A 20,741-nucleotide genomic window follows, 5' to 3' on the forward strand; every position below is an offset into this window, starting at 1 on the left:
CGTACATTGGAAGGTTCGTCGGTGTCTTCCATGGGACCTAGGTCGACGTCCTCTCCGAAAGGAGGTAGTGCATCGAATTGATTGTAGTCTTCCTTGTCAACAACATTCTCCACTCCAACAATCCTTCTTTTTCCTTGAAGAACCACGTGGCGCTCCTCCTTGTTAGCCGGGTCTGGGTCCTTTACATAGAAGACTTGCATAACATCGTTCGCAAGTACGAATGGTTTTTCTCTGTATCCAACGAGTTTTTGTTCACTGTAGTCATACCGTACTTGTCAATCTTCACACCTCTTGGGAGTCTGACCCATTGGCACCGAAAAAGAGGAACCTTTAACACTCCATAGTCGACCTCCCAGATCTCCTCTACGAATCCGTAGTAGGTCTCCCTATTTCCATTGCAGTCGTAGGCATCTATACGGACACCGCTATTTTGCTTGGCGCTCCTATTATCCTAAGTTCTCGTATAAAATGTATAGCCATTTATGTCATATCTTTGGAATGTGAGGATTGTAGTTGACGGTCCGTGAGCCAACACAATCAACTGAGCACACTCTATCTACTTATACATCACTTGTCTACATAACCAGGTGCCAAAATGATCTCGGTGCTCTCGTGCTATTCAAACATCGGACTTCCCTGGGTTTATGGTGTGTAGCATCTTCTGGTGTTCTTCCACATATGGGTCCACTACAACTGATTGTTGTAGAACTGCGAAATGTGCTTGCGTGAATGAAATGGGGTCGCTAGTGCGGAATGAGTTTGCACCTATTGTCCCTTTCCACTATAGCCTCCCCTCATGGCGAGATACATGCACACCAATCGATTTGAGATTCATGTAGTCGACGCAGAAATCAATGACCTCCTCGGTTCCCCAGCCCTCGGCCATGCAGCCTTACGGCTAATTTTGGTTACAAACATATTTCTTTAGAACTCCCATGAACCTCTCGAAAGGGTACATCTGATGCAGAAACACGGGACCAAGAATCCGTATCTCTTTCACAATGTGAACAATGAGATGCACCATGATATCAAAAAACGATGGATGGAACACCGCCTCAAACTAGGATAGAGTCTCGACCATGTCTTCCTGCAGCTTATCTAGCTTGGTCGGATTGATGGCCTTCTGTGATATCGCGTTGAAGAACAAACACAGCTTTATGATTGGGTTTCGGACCTTCGACAGCAGAATACCTCTAATTGCAATTGGAAGCATCTGTGTCATCATCACATGATAATCATGAGACTTCATGCCAGTTAATTTCAAATCTTTCAGTTTACTAGTCTCTTTATGTTGGCGGAGTAACCCGATGGAACTTTGATTCCATGCAAGCACTTGGACATTGCAATTTTCTCCACCTTGCTCATACTGTAGCTAGCGGGACCAAGATATTTATCGCCTTGTTCCATATCTTCGGGATGTAGATCCTGTCTGAGTTTCAAACATTTCAGGTCCTTCCGTGCTTGGAGTGTATCCTTTGTTTTGCCAAATATGTCTAGTAATGTAACAATCAAGCTATCACACATTCTTCTCAATATGCATGACATCAATTGCGTGTCAAACCACCAAATCCGGCCAATAAGCTAAGTCATAAAAAAATAGATTTCTTTTTGAACATAGGAGCTCTAAGATTAGTTTTCGGAACCGGTGTACTCTTGCATCCCTTTCTAAGGATAACCCTAAGTCCATTTTCCACGTCATATACCTGTCTCCCAGTGCGATGCTTAGGAGGTGATCGAGTCTCAACTTTCCCATCAAAAGCTCTCATGTTGTTGCGGTATGGGTGATTCTTACGAAGAAATTTACGATGACCTAGGTACATCATTTTTCGGCTATTCTTCAGCCACAAGCTCTCTGTTTCATCCAAACAATGCACGCATGCACAGTAGCCTTTGACAGTCTAGCCCGATAGGTTGCCAAGGGCAGGCCAATCCTGGATTGTTACGAACAACATTGAGCGTAGGGTGAAGTTCTCTCGTTTGAATTCATCCAATACCTGCACACCATCGTTCCACAGTATTACAAGATCTTCCATTAATGGTTTCAGGTACATCAATATCATTGCCAGGTTGCCTCGGCCCTGGTATCAGCACCGGCATCATAATGTTTTTGCGTTTCATACACAACCAAGGAGGAAGGTTGTAGATACATAGAGTCACAAACCAAGTGCTATGACTACTGCTCATGTTGCCGAATAGATTCATCCCATCCGTACTCAACCCAAATCTTATATTCCTCACATCTTCTGCAAAGGGCTCCTTGTATTTCCTATTGATGTTTCTCTACTCCGTAGAATCAGCGATTGCATCACGATCACGCTTGTACCGTGATGCACCACAGACGAGACACACTTCCAAGTCTGCATGCTCTCTGCGATACAACATGCAATTGTTTAGACATGCATGTATTTTCTGCACTTCCAACCCCAATGGGCACATAACTTACTTGGCCTGGTATGTGTTTTCTGGCAGCACATTTCCCTTTGGAAGCAATTTCTGCAAGAACAGTAACAACTCTGTGAAGCTTGTATCAGACCACCTGTTGCTTGCCTTCAATTGTAGCAGTGAAAGTACGGTACGCAACTTTGTGTGCTCCCTCTCGTAGCCCGGGAACAACAGTATTTTAGAGTCCTCTACCATACGCTGGAACTTTTGAACTCTCTTTCATTGGTGAAGTTCCCCTCCCCATCGCGCAACATCTACTCCAGATCATCGGCGTCGGCGTCGGCCAACATCTCCTCTAGATCATCATTGACCAACGTATCTCCGGCAGGTGGCATATCGGTGTATTCGTCAGCCGGCATATCGGTGCACAAGTCTTCGTCTTCTCTGCCAATGTATTGCCCTTCCTGTACGATCTCAGCTTCACCGTGCTCGGTCCAACGAGTATAGCCAGGCATAAAGCCCCTTGGCATCAAGTGGGAATATATTTGCTGGGTGGTGGAAAACTGCTTCTTGTTCTCGCAATCGACGCATGGACAACATATGTATTGAGACTATGTATTTGACTTGTGCGTCGCAGCTTGTACCAGAAAACAATCCACGCTGTTCTTGTACTCTGCACTAACACGGCTCGCATCGTACATCCATCTTCTGTCCATCTACAATTATATCATTATTGTAAATCCAAATTCATAACATCTAGAAAATTTTGCGATCACCAATAAATAAATTACCTCGTCATCTCCTACCGGCAATTGGCCCGAGTTGGAGGAGCTGCCTTTTATATGCTTTCGCGTACTCTTCCAATGAGTATTTGTTGGTGCCATCCCTAGAATTTTTCTTTATTATTAAACCCTTTTGTAGGACTAATTAAGTAAAAATAAAAAACTACTCATATATAAAGTTTATATATTGTAGCTTGCTAATTAAATAAAATATAAAACATATAATTGGATCTTACTACATACCTAAATATCATGGAGAAATTTTCTAATTCATTAAAAATCAAAATAAATACATTCATACCTAAAGTTTTCATATAGGAGCATGCTAATTAATTAAAATATAAAAATATAATTGGAGCTTGCAACGTACCTAAATATCATAGCTAATTTTTCTAATGCATTATAAATCAAAAATAAATATGCTCATACCTAAAGTTTCAATTTAGGAGCTTGCTAAATTAATTAAAAAATAAATATGCTCAAACCTATAGCTAATGTAAATCAATAATAAAGACACTTTCCACCATAAGCTACTAATTGAAACTTCCGTATAATAAATAAGATATAATTGCATCTACATTGTCTTAAAACATCATGGCCATAGGTGCATCTTTATCTTTTCAAAATCTAGAGCAATTTAGCAAATAAAATTCAACTAGAAATAGATTAGAGATGAAGTTACATACCTTAGAACACCTAGCGCGTGAGGATTCCTCAAAATTTTGAAGCCACTAAGAACTTGGTGACCAAAAATAGCCGCCACCGAGCAAACAGAGCTCCTCTCTGTTGTATGCTCAGGCTTGAGGAAGGAGAAGGTGGCTTTTATATAGTTGAGACATCACTGCCGGCTCATATAACAAGCCGGCAGTGATGCCCTGCTATCACTACCGGTCGGTGGATTAAACCAGCAGTGAAGATGGAGCAAGGCATCACTACCGGCTCAAGCCAACAATCGAATCAGACTACATGTGTTGGACCAAATATGTGAAGAGCAGAATGTGTTACATGAAGACGTTGGTATCGTCAAAGAACCCGAAGTTGAAGTAAGAAGAGAAGATGACGAGGATTTTGGTGTAGGTGATGATGACTGTGGTGTTGCAAGCGACGATGATAGGTTGGATCAGATGTTGTGCTATGCAGACATGAACTTGAGTACTCAGAGAGACTTTAACAAATTCATGTGCTTGATCGAGGACTCAGAGAAGCCATTGTTCCTTGGATGCAAACCGGAATACACAAAGTTGTCATCCGTGTTTGAACTGGTTAAATTGAAAGCAAGCGATGGTTGGTCGGACAAGAGTTTTATGGCACTATTAGAACTCTTATAGGACATACTTCCAGATGGAAATGAACAGCTCAAAAACACATACGAAGTAAAACATGTTCTTTGTCCATTAAGGATGGATGTAGAAAGGATACATACATGTTCGAATGACTGTATCTTCTACAATAAAGATCTACCAGATCACGGAGGCGACGGAGCTTCACCCTTCTCCTCCATCCACTGGTGGCGGCGGAATGGAAGTGGTAGTAACAGGGCTCTGTCCCTTTCTCCTCTCTGACCCCCCTCCGCTGCAGATCGAACCTCCATCCCTTCGGTTAGGATTCGAAGGGATTTGGTGGGAGATAGAATGGGGATTTGGTTTAGGGCTTGATTTTAATCTCACTGATGGCTTCTAGATGATCTTCCCTTCGCATCTGAGTTGGATTCGCAAGGGATTTTGGGCTGGTTTGTTGTGAGAGAGAGAGAATACGGTTGAAGGTTGAAGATGAGGCCGGTCCTTGGTCCTGCGCTGCTTGGAGTGGAAAGAAAGGGAAAAGGCAAGTGCTATACGTGTATATCAATCCAGCGACGATGAACTCAATCTGGGATTTTGGGTGCCCATTCCAAACAGAGTCCAAACAGTGTATACTTGTCACGTATTTATGTCGTATTGTATGTGTCGTGGTAGTTATACGAAAATAATAGAATATTGAAAGTCTGTTAGGGAAAGCAATGGGGAAGAGAATGCTGTTGGAGTGCAGGAATCTGAAGGGAACGAATCTGGGAAGGTAATCCCTCCGGAAAGGGATTTTGTACCGGGAAGGGAAGGAAACGGTTGTAGATGGTCTTAACACTCACGCACCAGGCGCGTTGCCCGTGCCGCCGTGATAGGCCTTACTTTTCTTTTTTGAATTTTTTTCGGAAAACTATTCCTTAAAATTTTTTCTGGGCAAACTTTTTCTTAAAACTTTTTTTATAATTTGTCAATAATTTACCTTGATATCATTTTTTGAAAACTTTAAAAAAAGTTGCGGAGGGAAATTTTTTCGAAAAAGAAAAGTTGTGAGTTATTGTTCCAGCACGCGTGTGTGGATTAGAATTGTCATCTTTAAGCTTTGTTTGATATAGCTTCAAATCCAAGATTTTTAAGAGCTAGACTAAAAATAAAAGTTTAAATCACTTTATTTTATAATACAAACTTCAGATCCAACATAAATCTTGAAACTGAAGCTGTACTAAACAGATCCTTAAATACGAGTTGATATACAAAGCCAGATGGGCTACAGCAGAACACGATGAGAGAAAGAAAAATGACATTAGAGTTTTCAATTATGGTTTTAAGAGGAAACCTTTTATGCATATTTTGATATGCATCTTGTGAACTTATTCATGCAACAAAAATTAAATTTTAGTAAGTTTTCTTCTTGTTCTTCTTGCTTGTCGTTTCGCGACAATTTTCGGTAGATGCTTAAATGGTTACAATTTGTCTTGATTTGATCGGTCTAAAATCATTCTAGAGCATTAAATTAACTCTCTGAAAATTTTAGTAGATCAAATTTTCATAATTTTTGTGATATTTATGTTTGATATATTTTCATCATAGCCTGTCTCAGTCGGTTTACGAATTTTATATTTTTATTCTAGATACCCGATTGATCTAATTTTTAAGAATAGTTTTGCATGATTGCCTAATTTCTATAGCAAAATTTTGAGGGCAATTCAATGATAGGATATTTTCGAACATTATTTTTAGTGACATGGTAGCAGTCTATCTATAACGCATTTCACAATTAAATTACATATTTAATTAAACTAATTTAAAATTTAAAATTAGCTTTCACAAGTATTCACCCCTCTGATTTACGCGTAAATAGCCATCTCGTTCCCAAGACGTGGTCCTTTCTTGGAAAACTTGGGCCGAATCAAGCATCGCAAGCTAGTCGCTGACCGGTGTTCTCTTGTCGCTGACCGGTGCCCTCTTTTTTGCCGGTCTGCACCGGCTAGGATGTGGGTCCTGCCAGCCGGATCACTTTGGACCACGTCTTGAGAACGAGATGGCGAATTATTTTTTTAATATTACATTTTTTACTGATATTACAGAAACAATATTGAAAATGAGAAAATTGTAAAAATAATACCTATTCGTCTAATGATTTAGCGAAAACATGTTTCTGCCCTACCATATGACGAAAATACTATTTTTTATCAAACTGCATGGCGAAAATAGATGACGTGACACTAGCGACAGGTTAGGGGTGCCTGGCTACAGCATGGAGGTAATTTTCACCAAACCGTTTGGCGAAATTTAATTGTCGTCAAACTGTATGGCAAAAATTAAATTTCGCCAAACCGTTAAAAAACACTGTGTGAGGTCAGTGAGCCATATCTCCTGGCCCGGGAGCTCAGTGTGAACCATATCTCCCGCGTCCGAATGGGTAAATTCTTCGTCGAAAAAATATTATATCACATTTTTATTTTGTAATTGAACTTATTTCTGATACGAAATGTAAAGATGTAAAATAAATCATAAAATCGCTTGTTTGCCGAGTGTTTTATATCGTGCACTCGGCAAACCTATTTGCCGAGAGCCAAATACGACACTCGGCAAAAAAAAGTGACCTAACGGTGCCAATGCGTTAATGGCCTCTTTGCCGAGTGTCTCAAGGATACACTCGGCAAACACGAGGACACTTTGCCGAGTGTCTCAGGGATACACTCGGCAAACACGAGGACACTGTGCCGAGTGTCTCAGGGATACACTCGGCAAACACGAGGACACTTTGCCGAGTGTCCGTGTATACACTCGGCAAAGTGAGCACAGGATAGCACCCAAATAGCACAGTTTGGCGACACGTGCCACGCATTGCCGAGTGTATCCCGTGGACACTCGGCAAAGTGGCATCCAAAATGCCAGATTGAACAGCCTTGTGACACGTGTCCGTTTTGCCGAGTGTAACACTCGGCATAGCCTTGTTTGCCGAGTGTAACACTCGGCAAACTGTTATTTAGCAGGTCGGCAATTTATCCATACCAGATTCAAAACTGTCACTGCAATTCAAAACAATATACATATATTTCACAGATTACCACCTTCACATAAACATCGCATATTATGTGATGCGTCACATAAACATCGCATATTACGCAAACATCACATAAAGCGTCGCATAAACATCACATATTACACAAACATCACATAAAGCGTCGCATAAACATCGCATATTACACAAACATCACATAAACCGTCGCAAGTGACACAAACATGATAAATTGTCGTGACAAGATAGCAAAACATAGTCCAAACAAAAAGAAAATGTAGCAGGCCGTAACGGACTCAACACTTGATTACCACCTTAACCTGCATCAATTAAGGAGCAAAAACGCTAATTAAGAAGTATGCATTTGAAAGTAAACAGAAATGGTAAGTATGGATATAGGGTTACAAAAGTAAGTTTTCAAAGTGAGGAGAACAAACCAAAGTGAGGTGGAGTACCAAAGTGCGAACCTCCAGCTCCAGGCGTATTCGATCCCTCTGATGGATACTGCACAAAGTAGATAGTTAGCACAACACTCTATGGTTGTAAGAATGGTAATAATGGTGATTACAAGGTTATAAACTAACTCACAGGAGTGTTTGGAGCCTGTGGAGCAAGTGGACGAGAAGGGGTTGGCATCGGTGGCGGAGTTTGACCCATTGCAGCATAAAGGGGCGTCATCATCGCATACCACTGGGATCGTTCTGCCGCCAGTGTTTGGAGCCTGTGGAGCAAGTGGAAGAGAAGGGGTTGGCATCAGTGGCGGAGTTTGACCCATTGCAGCATAAAGGGGCGTCATCATCGCATACCACTGGGATCGTTCTGCCGCCATCCTCTCCTCGAACGATCTCTCTAATTCGTGCCGGAGCCTCTTTTCTTCATCCAGATGGGCCTACAGTATGTCATCGCAATCTCATCATCGTTCCAATGCAAAGCATGTAAAGATAGTGGAGGATGAATGAAACAGAACTAACCTGCATTTCGTTCATCGCAATCCGTGTAGGCTCTGGGCGAGGGCGTATACCCGGACCTGAGCTCGTGCTCTGAGCTCTAAGCTGAGAGAGAGAGGGAGTGGTGGCCGTATCGAGTGTGCCGTCGCCAATCCAGAACCGGCCATGTTTCTTGCCTCCTCCCGCCCTCATAACCACTTCCCCATCAAGATCCTGCTCGCTCGGATCAAAGTCTGGGCCGTGGACCTCCTTTGCCATCGATGTGTATCCATCCAGGCGAGCCTTGACGTTCTCGTTGGTGTACGCTGAGGCCGGGTCATTCGGGTCATAAGCAACCCCGTGCATCGCCTTTGACTTATGGGCCAAAGCATAAGCCTTGAACTGGGAGAGAGGCTGACCATCATTTTTTGCCGACTGCAACAGAAAAGCAATAACATTCATAAAGGGGACGCCCGCACAGAAATTAAGGAGAACTGAGCTTGGGAACAACAGATGCTATTGCATACCCATCTAGCCGCGAAACCAGTCAGGCTGAGGTTGCCTTGATGGTGTGGCGCGCCAGGCATCAACAATCGCCTTTCCCGGCAAGCATTGTGACTCTCCTCCCACTCGGGAGCGCACCACTTGTCCACGATCACAAACTAGCACGGAAGGTCTCCGGCGCACCACCCCGGAGGCACCTAAATAATCAAGTGCATGATATATAAGAAGAAGAAATTAAGTGTTAGTAATCTAAGGAACAATAAGCTTTATTGTACTTTACCTTCAGGTACTGCTCCCGGGTCAGAGATATGGTCCTAGCGTCTTTTTTTGTCACCTTCGCTCCAAGGTGTTCCGCGTGAAATTTGATCACGGCCTAGACGCGCGCCTCATAGTGCATATCCTTAACAAGTTTCTTGGCAGCTTTGTCGATGACAGCAGCTGCCCTAGCCTCCAAGCCCGGCTCGCATCTAAAAAAATTCTGCATATAGACGCGACGGATCCAGTCATTAGTTAAATAATTTCCATGCGATTAGTATTGACTAATGTAGTGCGAACGAAACTTACCCACAGCTCGGCCTTCACCCGCTCGGCTCTATTGGGAAACACCCTTCCCTCCCGGTCACGAGCGTCCGGCGCGACTACATAGTGGGCCCATGTGTATGCCGGCTCGGTTACTCCGCCCAAAGTAACCATGCCAGGGAACTTCTCCTTGATCAAAAGTCCAAGGATGCCGTTTACATGGCGTGAGTGGTCACCCTCTCCAACCCTCAGCCAGTTCCTGCACAAGTGTAAAGGCAATTTATTAGTATGTGTTGAAATATTGAAGATACAAAGGCAAAAAAATAATAAGAGTAGAGAGAGCCATTTACTTCTCTCCATCTGGTCGAATGAGCGGGCGTCTAGCCATTGGCACCGGTCGCCTCGGGAGGCTCGAAGGACCACGCAGCCACACACGAGAAGAAGTAGAGCTAGAGCTACCCCCCTGGTCAACCTGCTCCTCCTCTACCTGCTCCTCCTCATCCCCAGACTGAGTCGCAGCCGTAGGTATAGGCGAGTCAGACTCAGACTCAGCCGCACCTAGAGGCGACTCAGTCTCCTCCTCAACAGCAGGTATAGAAGCACCTCCTGCACCCCTGCCTCCGCCTCTCGGCCTTCCTGGAGGTCTTCCCGGGGTCTCTTTCCGGACCCGTCACCTGCATCCGTGGCTTTCCCCGTCGCCTTTTTGTATAGCGACGTTAACTTCCTCATACCGCCCACCATGCTATGAGAACAAGTAAACCAATTAGTACGGATGTTACAACTTGATGTAAATAAATGAAGCATACTAAAAAAAACATGCTATGAGAAAGAATAAGTCATACAGTTATTACAAATAAACATACAGTTATTAGAAATAATCATCATCATCGGGATCAGCTGGATCATAAGTCTCATCATCACTATCACGCGTGTCGAAATAATCATCCTGATGCTCGGGAGGAGGAATGGCGTCATCACTGTCATTGTCTAAATGTAACCGCTCAAGTAATTCTAAGTCCCTTGTATTCTCAACCTCGTCTTCTTCGTCCTCGTCAGCACCAGTTTCATTGTCTACTTCCATGCCCTGAGCTTCCATCAAGTCGATCTCAAAATTCCCTGCGAGCCCATCTTCTTGAAAGAATTCCCCATCATATGTGTTGGGGTCTATGTTGTAATCTTCATTGTTTGGGACTGGTAGTTTACCGTGTGGCGGTACCTTGTACACAACATCCCAACCCTTAAGACGCTCAACGGTTTTGCACGGGTACGAGAGATAATAAACTTGCGTGGCCTGTTGAGCCACAATATAGACATCGTCTCCTGGTAAGACGGTTGATTGTCGAATTTCGACTAGCCCAAGATTAGGGGTCCGTCTCACTACTTCTGGATCGAACCAATGGCATTTGAATATGACGGGATTCAGAGGTTTGCTCCCATCAAAATTTAGTTCGTATATTTCTTCAATTCTTCCGTAGTACTCAGCCCCATCTAAGCCTGCAGTAAAAACTCCGGTATTTGTTGTTCTACGATTGGGACGACTCTGCTCGTGGCTTGCTGTGTGGAAGCGATATCCATTCACATCGTAAGCCTTAAATGACCTGACCCTATAGGCACAACCATCCGCAACTTGTCTCAAGTCGGCACTCATAGACTCGTCGGTTGTTCCCTACAAGTTTAAGCGGGATAGCTTGGTGTATTAGTCGCATGTAAGAAATGAAATCAAGTTAGAAATGAAATCAAGTTGATGTAATAGCCAAGTTAGAAAGTACTTTCTGTTTGAACCAAGAAATGAAATCGGGCATGTCATTTCCCACACCATCTCTAAGAAGGGCCGAAGCTTCCTCGAGGGTAGGTTCCCTTGATTCATGCCAGAATTGCTCATTGAATTCCCTATAGCAATGAGAAGAAGCGGAGTTGGACACAAACTTGTGACTAGTTGAGAAATAATGTATTGAGCACTTACTGCATGTACGGCTCCACTTCGGATAGGTTGGTCAAGACATACAACATAATAGTGCGCCACTCTTCATGTTGCAAGGTCTTGTTAGTCGCACCACTTGCACTGCCAAGTTGCCCTCTAAAGATGCTAAGCTTTGATTCATCTTCGGGGTTTCCAACATTGTAACGAGGGGGTGGATTATGCACACTGGGAAGATTGTCAGCATAGTATTTTGTTGTGAAGTTTGACACCTCCTCCAGGATGTATGCCTCGGCTATGGATGCTTCAATTTTGCATTTATTTTTACATTTATTTCGAAGAATCTTTTGGAATCTCTCAATTGAGTAGCACCAGCGGCCCTGCACGGGCCCCCCCATTCGTGCTTCATACGGGAGGTGCAAAATCATATGTTGCATCGGATTAAAGAAGCCGGGTGGAAAGATCTTCTCCAACTTGCAGAGCAACACAGGCGCCAGTCTTTCCATGTCTGCTACCACGGTATGAGATAACTCTTTGGCACAAAGCTGGCGGAAGAAATTGCTCAACTCCGCAAGCACTAGCCAAACATCCTCGGGGACATAGCCTCGAATCATCACCGGCAGTAGCCGCTCAAGCCATATGTGATAGTCATGACTCTTGAGCCCGTTGATTCGCAAAGTAGCTAAATTCACTCCCCTCTTCAGATTCGCTGCATACCCATCAGGGAACATCAAGATTTGGAACCACTCAAGTACTTCCCTCCTTTGGGCCCTTGTAAGAACGAAATTGGCCTTTGGCTTCGTCCACGATTTCCCGCCTTTGGGAGGAGCCATGTCTAGCTGTGGTCTATTGCATAATCTCGTTTGATCGACTCTAGCCTTAACGTTATCCTTCGTCTTCTCAGGAATGTCCATGATTGTGCCAAAAATGGCCTCAGCGACATTCTTTTCAGTGTGCATTACATCAATGTTATGTGGAAGAAGGAGATCATCGAAGTAGGGGAGATTCCACAAGCATGGCTTGTGAGTCCAGGCGTGTTGCTCACCATATCCCAGAAATCCATCTCCTTGGGCATTGGACTCGAGAGCGTCTAACTGAGCACGAACCGCGGCACCGGTCATCTTAGGTGGTGCTAAGCCTTCGGCAACTACATCTTTCGTAAAGTTCTTCACGTCTTGTCTGAATGGATGGTCAAGAGGAAGGAATTGTCGATGCTTGTCGAAGGAAGAATATTTGCCACCCTTTGTCAACCAAATGAACATCAGAGCCGCCCTGCATACTGGGCATGGGAACTTCCCATGCACACACCAGCCACAGAATATCCCATACGCCGGTAGATCATGCAGGGAGTACTGGTACCAAACATGCATTTTGAAGTTTGTCTTTGTAGCTCGGTCGTATGTCCAGACCCCATCCTCCCAAGCACGGACCAAATCATCCATCAGCGGCTCCATGTACACACTCATATTCTTCCCCGGGTATTCAGGCCCCGGAATTATCAGCGACAGGAATATGTTCTGTCGTTGAAAGATGACGCCGGGGGGGAGATTGAGGGGAATAACAAACATGGGCCAACAACTGTATGAGGCACAAGTCATACCATATGGATTGAACCCATCAGTTGCGAGCGCAATTCGTACATTACGAGCCTCTAGAGCTTTTTCACGATGAATCAGATCGAACGTCTTCCATGCTTCACCATCTGATGGATGTACCAGCTTGTCAGGATTGTATCGACGCCCATCTTTGTGCCATGTCATCTGTTTAGCAGATTCCACAGTCATATACAGCCGTTGGATTCTCGGTACGAATGGAAGATACCGAAGGATCTTCACGGGGATTGCGAGCTGCCTCTTCTGACCATCACCAGAGTCTACCTCAAGATACCTAGAGGAATTGCACTTCACACAGTACTTTGCGTCCGCGTGTTCTTTCCTAAATAAGATGCATCCCTTTGGACAAGCATGTATCTGCTCATATGGCATCTTAAGTGCACGGAGGACTTTCTTCGACTCGTACATGCTCTTTGGCAGAATGTGACCTTCTGGGAGAAGGCTACCAACAACTGTCAGCATTGCATCGAAGGATTCTCGGCTGTCGCTAAACTGGGACTTGATAGCCATTAGGCGTCCGATGGCATCCAGTTGAGAAATCTTGCAATGCCCGTGAAGGGGTTGCTGCGCCGTAGACAACATATCATAAAAGGCCTTTGCGGTTGACTCCGGCACTTCCTCCATACGTGCTTCATTAAAATGTGCGTCATGGAAGTCATCTAGCATGTCTCCGACCCCGACATCATAGTCATTGGTGCGTTGACGCACCACCTCCTCTCTGGCACGTTCGGACTCACCATGGTAGGTCCACCGGGTATAGTGTGGCATAAACCCATTCTTACAAAGGTGTTGACCCATGACCTCCTTTGTTTGTTGACGCGTGTTTGCACAAATACTGCAGGGGCACCAAGTTCCACGAGGTCCCTTAGGCCTAGCAAATGCTAATTCCAAGAACGCATCGGTCTTCTGGATCCATTCATCGGTCAAAAAACCCTGACTAGAGCGGCCAGTGTACATCCACTCACGATCATCCATCCTCTAACATATTGGGAAACATACACATATAATATTTTTTATTCAGCAAGTAATATAAAAATCAAATATTTGTGTTTGACCATAAGAGGGAATCGGCATGCATCAAACTATCTAATAGGTAAAGATAGGTCCTAATCCCACCCGACGATGTGTAGATTGAGCCGTTTCCATGCTCTACTCCGATCCGAGACAGAATTTCGGCAGCACCTCCCCGCTGTTCTCCAAATACACGTCTCGGCAACAAAGCCAAGAGAATGTGTATCCGGAGAACAACGGGGAGACGCTGCCGAAACTCTGTCTCGGATCGGAGTAGAGCATTGAAACGAACCCAATCTACACATCCTCGGGCTGTCCAAAAAACGTGGACAATTCGAAACAGTTACGGTTATAGATATGCAAAGACTTGCATATTTGTAACCATAACTCTTTCAAACGGGAGACGCATAGGTTACGCGACATGCACAAAACTTGCAGTTTTTTCCCTTTCTTTTCGAGAGAGAAATCAAATCAAAGCGCGCATTCAGTTCAAGAAAATACACACTTTGTGGAGTGTATAGCTTTAGTATTTCTGGAAATAACTCTTATCACTTTAGTTGGCATGGTTCTGATTTTAAATCAAACTAAACCACCAAAAGGAAAATACACTTTATGGTTATTCTAGCTTCAATCAAAGTCAGTACTCTAGTAGTGGTCTTAATACGTATATAATACACTCATCCATCACAAAGTAAAATGAGTTATATTTGTTTTTCAGTGTATGAATGCAAATAATTAAGGTGAATCGCGTAGCTATCTAACTCGAATATGCCTCTACATGCATATTGGAAACTTCTAACAGGATATGTGTACAAGGAAAACCTCGAAAAAAGTTTCTATCAGATATAGTCCTGGAAAATTTACTTATTAGACAGTACTTTATACTAATTATACCCTTTTCAAGGATGAAGCTGGTCATGATTTAGCATTCTACAAGTATATCAATTGCATGTTTACAATTAGGTTACTTGAATTAATTAAGTAGGGATAATAAATCCACAGATAGGATTCTCTGTAAGACAAAAGGCTCTATCCTCTAGCCATATAGAAGTGTCCCATCAGCAAGAGTTTCAGTAAAAGGAGTCAACCAAAATAGTAGGCTGATTGGATTTTCCATGTGTGTGGCAATATGTTGCCTTCTATATTCCTTGCAGTACATTTTCCGGCATGACAAATCTAACCTTATCTATAGACTGCCTCAGTTAGAAAGGGAACTGGAGAAGAAATAAGCACACGCTTAAAGTTAACTTTGACCTTGTAGCTAGAAAAGAGCCGTCAATAATTCGGCCATAGACATTATATCGAGTTACTATGTACAAACCAGCTGATCCCTAAAGCCTAAGCTGGTATAGACATTAAAGACGAACAATTCATTTATACTTTAGCAAAACTGCATTATGGTACAAGATAATTGCATTATGGGGCTAACATGGAAACTTGAAAAGAATTGTGTAGAGGGGTAGCAGGAGGTGGCTATCTGTAGGAAGCAACTGCTTGTCTACCCACGGTGGGAAGGTGTACATTGGCTGTAGCAGGAAACATAGGAGTACAATGCTTGCATTCGTGACACATTCATGAGAGAGAGCTAACACCACTGCCAATACAATTGATACAACTAGTTTCATAAGTAAAATGCTAGAACAAACTGTAAATTAAGAGAGAAATTTTCAGCGAGAAACTATGTATTAGGTCAGCCCTGTTAATTTGGAATGCAAGCGGTACCTTATACCCGGGCGTCGGAGGGGGGCGGCGCGGGGTGGCGCTGGCCGGCGCGGGGGAGGCGGCGTCGGGCAGCGCGCGGCAGCCGAGGCGGAGGGCCGAGGTGCCGGCGGAGGGGGGGGGGGGGGGGGGCGGGGGCACTGCCGGCGGCGGCAGCGGCGGGCCGAGGTGGCGGCGGAGAGGGGGCGGCGGCGAAGGCGGTGCAGGGCCGCGGGCCGAGGCGGCGGCGGCCCGCAGGGGCGCGGTGGTGGCGGGCCGAGGCGGCGGAGGGGCGCGACGGCGGAGGGGCGGTGGCGGGCCGAGGTGGCCCTGGCGGCGGAGGGGCGCGGCGTGGGATGGGCGCGGGGGCGCTGGCAGCGGAGGCGGGTCGGCGGCGCTGGCGGGGGGGGGGGGGGGGCGGGCCGAGGCGGCGGTGCTGGCGGCGGCGGCGGTGGCGGGCCGAGGCGGCGGCGGACGGGGGGCGGGGGCGGGCCGAGGCGGCGGCGGCAAGAGGGTAGTCGCGCGCGGGACAGTTTCGATCTGTCCCCGCGCGCGGGGTGGGGAAACCCTATATTCGCTGCTTTGCCGAGTGTGAAATCTTTGCCGAGTGTCAAATCTAGGACACTCGGCAAACCACTGGTTTGCCGAGTGTGAGAGCAAGGCACTCGGCAAACACCTGAAATTTTTTTTTGACTACATATTCACTAAATGAATTAGAAATAGCAAACGGACCCAGAAAAATACCAAATTTTAACATCAAATATGCTATGTTGTATGTTGAGTGTAGAAAAAGTTTCAAGGTCAAACGACGATTCAAACGTCACTTCGGGTTCAAACCTAATCCGTTCCCTCTCGAAACCATGATTCTTCCTGGGAGATGCTTCGATTTCTAAGCATCGTACGTGACAACTTTTGTGAAACCTTCTCAATTTTTTATCTCAACCTCTACGTATCATATCATGCCACTATGGCAAGTCTCATGTTTTTTTTGACTTCGTTTGCTTTTTTTAGAATTAAAAAACCAATAAGTTACATGTTGCTGGTCGAGTGTTGCCGCCCAGATGTTTCAAATTTCTTTTCATTTCTTTGGTATGGCCTAAAAATAGACTCAACAACATGAATATGATTTTTCTACCCATTTTTGTTCATTATTTCATGTACTTGCAGATCAAATTTGACTTATATCCATTAAAAGCCTAGAAATGCACTTAATGAATTAAAAATAGCAAACGGACCCAGAAAAATACCAAATTTTAACATCGAATATGCTATGTTGTATGTTGAGTGTAGAAAAATTTTTAAGGTCAAACGATGATTCAAACGTCACTTCAGGTTCAAACCTAATCCGTTCCCTCTCGAAACCACAATTCTTCCTCGAGATGCTTCAATTTCTAAGCATCGTACGTGATAACTTTTGCGAAACCTTCTCAATTTTTTATCTCAGCCTCTACGTATCATATCATGCCACTATAGCAAGTCTCATGTTTTTCTGACTTCGTTTGCTTTTTTTTAGAATTAAAAAACCAATAAGCTACATGTTGCTGGTCGAGTGTTGCCGCCCAGATGTTTCAAATTTCTTTTCATTTCTTGGGTAAGGCCTAAAAATAGACTCAAAAATATGAATATGATTTTTCTACATATTGTTGTTCATGTACTTGCAGATCAAATTTGACTTATATCCATTAAAAGCCTAGAAATGCACTTAATGAATTAAAAATAGCAAACTGACCCAGAAAAATGCCAAATTTTAACATCGAATATGCTATGTTGTATGTTGAGTGTAAAAAAAGTTTCAAGGTCAAACGACGATTCAAACGTCACTTCGGGTTCAAATCTGATTCGTTCCCTCTCGAAACCACGATTCTTCCTCGGAGATGCTTCGGTTTCTAAGCATCGTACGTGAAAACTTTTGCGAAACCTTCTCAATTTTTTATCTCGGCCTCTACGTATTATATCATGACACTATGGCAAGTCTCATATTTTTCTACCCATTTTTGTTCGTTATTTTATGTACTTGCAGATCAAATTTGACTTATATCCATCAAATAATTTCTTATGAAAAAGAGTTGTCCATAAAGTTAGATTTCGATGGAACATAGCAAACATGTTATCCATCCAAGAATCGCCAAATGAAGTCAATTTTTTGTTCCACCACTTCTCACTATGCTACCAGCTACCTCCTCTGATGCACTTAACGATGAATCAAGCAAAACCCATAGATCAGAAGGGCAGCTTAGTGTGTCAAGCTAATCTACTTTTGCTTCTTCCACTTGGCAAGCATTGAAAATTCCTTTTTTAAGGCAAGGAAGAAGAATTGTTATTCTCTTTCAGAGCACAACTGATTCCAAGGGCCGCTCCCACGAGTCCACATCTGCTGCATCTCAATCTTGAAGCACGACTGAATTCTAACTCCAAGTTCATAACAATATCATTCTTAAATCATACTGTAGTAGTATCGGAATCGATGTGGCGGCCTTTGGTTGGTTGTTATTACGAGAAAGAAAAGAGAACAAAAGGAAACAAAAGAGGAAATAAATAAAAAAAAGGTTTGCCGAGTGCTTAATATCAAGCACTCGGCAAACACATTGTTTGCCGAGTGTCCGTTAGACGACACTCGGCAAAGGGGTGACTCGCCGTCAGCCGCCGAACGGAGGGACACGTGGCGCGTTGTTTGCCGAGTGCCCGAATTCGCCGAGTGTTTGTTCTCAATTTTGCCGAGTGCTATGGTTTGCCGAGTGTTTTTTGATGTATTTACCGAGTGCCTATTTGTTTGCCGAGTGCTTTAGTCCGGCACTCGGCGTAGGTGGTTGTTTACCGAGTGCCCGATATATAGCACTCGGCATACATGTAGGCACTCGGCATACACATCGTTTCCGGTAGTGATAATTGGCATAGGAGGCTACAATAGTAGTTGTAAAGCATAAAACCCGATACAGAGGTTACATACGCTAATAAACATTACATATGATATGGGATTTTTCGTATCTCCATGTCCACCCATCACTTGTAGTCCTCATTATGTTCCATATCGAGCCATTGCCTGAAGTCGTAGATAGGTAGAGGAGACTAGACAAAAGAAACAAGAGGAGAGATTCGTAAGAGAGTGCATGAAATCGTATAGAAAGGACCACAAGAGTGATCTATGTCGCTATACCGGTGGATACTCGTATGGTCTATGTCGATGCTTGTCATACTGGTAGTTGGCACACATGAAGAAGCATATGCCATAGGTGTAGGATATGTCCTGGGACTCGCGAAGCTTACAAGGGTCGCCATAGAAGCACATCGGTGGTTCGACCCTCTGGGGGATGAAAATCTCCCAATATTTCTTGTGTGGGCTTGTAGGAGCTAAGGAATATATTTCAGTTGAGGGAGCTGAGGAAAGAGTGGTCTATCCATTGATGATGGTGTGGTTATTTATAATGGATGGGGGCTGGTGCATGGACTGAGTGCACAAGCTTGGCTAGGGGCTGGAGCATTGGATGCCTTGTGAAAGATGGAAAAGTTTTGGCATTGATGCTTGGCAGAGATTCCCTGTCGTAGCTGTTGCTTGGTGTGGTCATTTTATTCTACAAAAGTTCAGCAAGTAGTTATTGTAGTTGAAAGTGTTATAGTTGTAGGGTTTTTTGATGCGATGGTTTTGTATTTCGAAAGTTTGAACTGAAAAAATTGAAAGGGGATATGAAGGGAGATGAAATACTCGGTGTGTATGCAGTGAAGCGTATAGTGAATGCATTGGATCCAACTAGTGATTCTCTATGCTATCGCCAGCTATTCCCACCATACTAACATAGTAGAATACGATAGTAAAATAAGGTACTAGCATCATAAGATAGTATCATCAGAGTAACTAAACTAATCTGTAAACCACCAGTCTGAACTAATGAAAATGGAAAGCTGAATAAATGACATTTATTAATCATAAAAGCAACATAGACTACTCCTGATCCCTACCCCGACCCATTCCTTGCACCCTGCCTCTGGCACACTTGTGCCTACGTGCTGATGCTGGAACGTCCGCCTCCTCCTACTCCTAAGGATGCTCGTAAGAGGAAGGTGTGTACCAATCAGACGCGTGGCGCTCACGTCTGAGCAACTGGGGACCATAGATGCCTTCTGCCTCCTGCTGCCTAGTCTAAGTGGGCGGTGGTGCACCGTACAAATGTGATGACCCCAGCACTTCCGAGACCCCTACATAGTCAAAGAATGGGTTCCTGCTAGAGTGCGACGAACCCCCAGAAACCTATGTGGTTGTATTGATGCGGATCAAACCTGCATTTATATCATGCACAAACAACCGAATATTGGCGGAGAATGCGTAATAACTTAAACATTATGGAATAAAGAGTCGTGACATACCTAGCGTAGGAAGGCACACATGTGTGGCAAAACTAGAGCCTCCTGCATGCACATGATGCGGAGGCTGAGGAGTATCGTAGCCATGCCCAGTCCATCCAGAGCCTCCTGTGAACTAGGGGCGGCCCATCCAAAGCCTCTTGTGAAGCGGGGACTGACCCATCCAGATCCTCCTATGAACTGGGGGGTGGCCCATCCAGAGCCTCTTAGGAATTGGGGGGTAGCTCATCCAGAGCCTCCTGCCTAAACAATTAGTCAAATTGACACCATATGGACCGTTATGCATTTGACCATTAACATAGAAAACTATAAGATTTCTAGCGTTTGACATAATTACGATAGAAAATAAATATATCAAACAAAATAACAAGTTAATTAACCTTACATAGAACTAAAACAACATATTGCTAAAATTACGTAAATGTACAACAATATTATAAAGGAATAATTACGCACAAAATATTTATTTTTCAATGAAATAAAAAATTCTTAGACTAAATAAAAAATCTTGTAGTAATAAAATTACCTGATCAAGGAGCGAAGGTTGAGGACTAGTATATTGCTAGTGGCCGAAGGCGAAGGAAGATCGTGGGGGCCTATGAGTGGAATGCATGGCCGAAGGCTTGTGTACAACAACATCGGGCTGCCAGCACGATGTGCACTCCATGATATGTCGGGCCTTGGCGGAAAAGCGAGAGAATGCTTCAATGATATCATTGATCACCATACC

Source organism: Phragmites australis, chromosome 15, assembly GCF_958298935.1.
Source record: "Phragmites australis chromosome 15, lpPhrAust1.1, whole genome shotgun sequence".
Taxonomy (NCBI): Eukaryota; Viridiplantae; Streptophyta; class Magnoliopsida; order Poales; family Poaceae; genus Phragmites; species Phragmites australis.